This window comes from Triticum urartu, chromosome 6 (assembly GCF_003073215.2).
Source record: "Triticum urartu cultivar G1812 chromosome 6, Tu2.1, whole genome shotgun sequence".
Lineage (NCBI taxonomy): Eukaryota > Viridiplantae > Streptophyta > Magnoliopsida > Poales > Poaceae > Triticum > Triticum urartu.
This window is the reverse complement of record NC_053027.1, coordinates 355,555,463-355,559,271: the sequence shown is the minus strand read 5'-3', so window position 1 is coordinate 355,559,271 and position 3,809 is coordinate 355,555,463.

The window sequence follows — 3,809 nt, the reverse complement described above, 5'->3', positions numbered from 1 at the left end:
GCCGGTAAACCAAAAACACACTTGGTTGGGTTAAGCATCATCTTGTAGATCCGGAGATTATCAAAGGTTTCCTTCAAATCATCTACCAGTGTCTTTTTCTCTCTAGATTTCACCACAATATCATCCACATAGACATGAACATTACGCCCAATTTGGTTATGAAGGCAATTTTGCACACACCTCTGATAAGTCTCCCGGGCACTCTTGAGCCCAAAAGGCATAGACTCATAGCAGAGGCTCCAAAGGGAATTATGAAGGCTGTCTTCTCCTGGTCCTTAACTGTCATTTTGATCTGATGATAACCGGAATAAGCATGTAAAAAATTCAAACGCTCACAACCCGTCATAGCATCAATAATCTGATCAATACGAGGGAGAACAAAAGCTTCAGCCGGACAGGCTTGGTTTAAGTCTGTGTAATCCACACACATACGCCAAGTGCCATTCTTCTTAAGTACCAGCACCGGGTTAGCCAACCACTCAGGATGAAAAACTTCAATGACAAACCTAGCTGCCAAGAGCCGGGCTACTTCTTCTCCAATGGCCTTCCGTCTCTCCTCATTAAAACAACAAAGAAACTGTTTGACCTGTTTAAACTTTGGATCAATATTAAGAGTGTGCTCAGCGAGTTCTCTCGGTACACTCGACATGTCTGAGGGCATCCATGCAAAGATGTCCCAGTTCTCACGGATGAACTCGATGAGCGCGCTTTCCTATTTCGGATACAGATTAGCACTGACGTTGAACTGCTTAGATGAGTCGCCAGGGACAAAGTCAACCATCTTGGTGTCATCTGCTGACTTAAATTTTAAAACCGGATCATGCTCTGTGGTTGGTTTTTTCAAAGAAGTCATATCTGCCGGGTCAACATTATCCTTATAAAACTTTAACTCCTCCATTCCACAAACCGACTCAGCATAAGCCGCATCACCCTCTTCACACTCCAAGGCTATCTTCCGGCTCCCATGCACTGTGATGGTCCCCTTATGACCCGGCATCTTGAGCTGCAGATAAACATAACAGGGCCTTGCCATGAACTTAGCATAAGCCGGCCGTCCAAACATGGCATGATAAGGGCTCTTGATTTTCACCACCTCAAAGGTCAATGTCTCTGATCTAGAGTCATGATCATCTCCAAAAGCAACTTCCAGAGCTATCTTACCAACCGGATATGCCGATTTAGGAGGCACCACACCATGGAAAACAGTTTTTGACGGCTTAAGATTTTTATCTGTCAACCCCATGCGACGAAAGGTCTCATAATAAAGGATATTGATGCTGCTCCCTCCGCCCATGAGCACTTTGGTGAACTTATATCCTCCAACCTGAGGTGCGACCACCAATGCTAGATGACCCAGATTATCAACCCTAGGTGGATGATCCTCTCGACTCCACACAATGGGCTGCTTAGACCAGCGCAAGTAATGTGGTATTGCCGGTTCAACAGAGTTTATTGCCCTTTTATGAAGCTTCTGATCCCGTTTGCACAAACTCGTGGTGAAGACCTGGTACTGCCCACTATTCAACTGTTTCGGATTACTCTCATACCTGGATTGCTGCTGCTGACTCCCCTGACCTGACTGTTGATGGTAGCTACCCTGACTGCTTTGAGTGCCTTGATGACCTTGATGACCTTGGAAACCAGAGTTTGAACCGCCACCACCATAACCCGGACCTTGAGAACTGGATCCTGGACCGCCACCCGGTCCATGGTTGCCTTGAAAGGAAATTGTATTTTTGAACTCCTTCATAGTGAAACAATCCTTCCAGAGATGATTAGACGGTCTCTGTCGTGTACCATGCCTTGGGCAGGGCTGATTCAACATATGCTGAAGATTAATGCCTGATCCTCTGGTCTACGGGGGTGGTCTACCCTTACGACCCTGGCCATTATGCTGTACATTGGTATTTGCCACAAAGTCCAAGCTGTTATCAGCTTTGCGCTTACCATTACCTCCTTGATTCGCCACCGGGTTATGATGCTGTCCTTTAGCATTGCTGCTCTACTTCCCCTTTCCTGCCTTATCATCCTCAGACTCAGGGTCTTTGGTACTATCAGAGTCAGCATATTTAACTTGAGCCGCCATGAGTGTCCCCATGTCATTGCAGTGACGTTTGAGCCGCCCCAGTTTTTGCTTCAAGGGTGTGAAACGGCAATTGTTTTCTAACATCAACACAGATGAGTCGGCATTGATGTGATCCGACGAGTGCAAGATCATTGAGACCCGACGCACCCAATGGGTTGTTGATTCACCTTCTCCTGAACACAAGCGGCCAGATCCATAATCGACATGGGCTGCTTACACGTATCTTTGAAGTTCTGCATAAACTGGGTTTTCAACTCAGCCCATGACCTGATGGAATTAGCAGGAAGCCCCTTCAACCAGGTGTGGTCCGTTCCTTCTAACATCAGGGGAAAATTCTTAGCACAGGCAGCCTCGCTGACATCCAGCAATTCCATGGCCATCTCATAACTCTCAATCCATGCCTCGGGATTTAAATCAGCTGTATAGTTTGGCACCTTGCGAGGTCCTTTGAAATCCTTGGACAGACGCTCATTACATAGATTCGGAACCAAGCATGGCACACCTAGGTTTCTAAAGGTTACTACTGGCTCCAAAGAGGTGGTCGGATGAACCGGAGTTGGTTGACGTGCCGCATACTAAGCCGCTGTTGGAAATATGCCCTAGCGGCAAAAATAAATTGATTATTATTATATTTCCTTGTTCATGATAATCGTTTATTATCCATGCTATAATTGTATTGATAGGAAACTCAGATACATGTGTGGATACATAGACAACACCATGTCCCTAGTAAGCCTCTAGTTGACTAGCTTGTTGATCAATAGATGGTTACGGTTTCCTGACCATGGACATTGGATGTCGTTGATAACGGGATCACATCATTAGGAGAATGATGTGATGGACAAGACCCAATCCTAAGCATAGCACTAGATCGTGTAGTTCGTATGCTAAAGCTTTTCTAATGTCAAGTATCATTTCCTTAGACCATGAGATTGTGCAACTCCCGGATACCGTAGGAGTGCTTTGGGTGTGCCAAACGTCACAACGTAACTGGGTGGCTATAAAGGTACACTACGGGTATCTCCTAAAGTGTCTGTTGGGTTGGCACGAATCGAGACTGGGATTTGTCACTCCGTGTGACGGAGAGGTATCTCTGGGCCCACTCGGTAGGACATCATCATAATATGCACAATGTGATCAAGGAGTTGATCACGGGATGATGTGTTACGGAACGAGTAAAGAGACTTGCCGGTAACGAGATCGAACAAGGTATCGGGATACCGATGATCTAATCTCGGGCAAGTGTCGTACCGATAGACAAAGGGAATTGTATACGGGATTGATTAAGTCCTTGACATCGTGGTTCATCCGATGAGATCATCGTGGAACATGTGGGAGCCAACATGGGTATCTAGATCCCGTTGTTGGTTATTGACCGGAGAACGTCTCGGTCATGTCTGCATGTCTCCCGAACCCGTAGGGTCTACACACTTAAGGTTCGATGACGCTAGGGTTATAAAGGAAGTTTGTATGTGGTTACCGAATGTTGTTCGGAGTCCCGGATGAGATCCCGGATGTCAGGAGGAGTTCCGGAATGGTCCGGAGGTAAAGATTTATATATGGGAAGTCCTGTTTTGGTCACCGGAAAAGTTTCGGGGTTTATCGGTAACGTACCGGGACCACCGGGAGGGTCCCGGGGGTCCACCAAGTGGGGCCACCAGTCCCGGAGGCTTGCGTGGGCCAAGAGTGGTGAGGGACCAGCCCCTGAGTGGGCTGGTGCGCC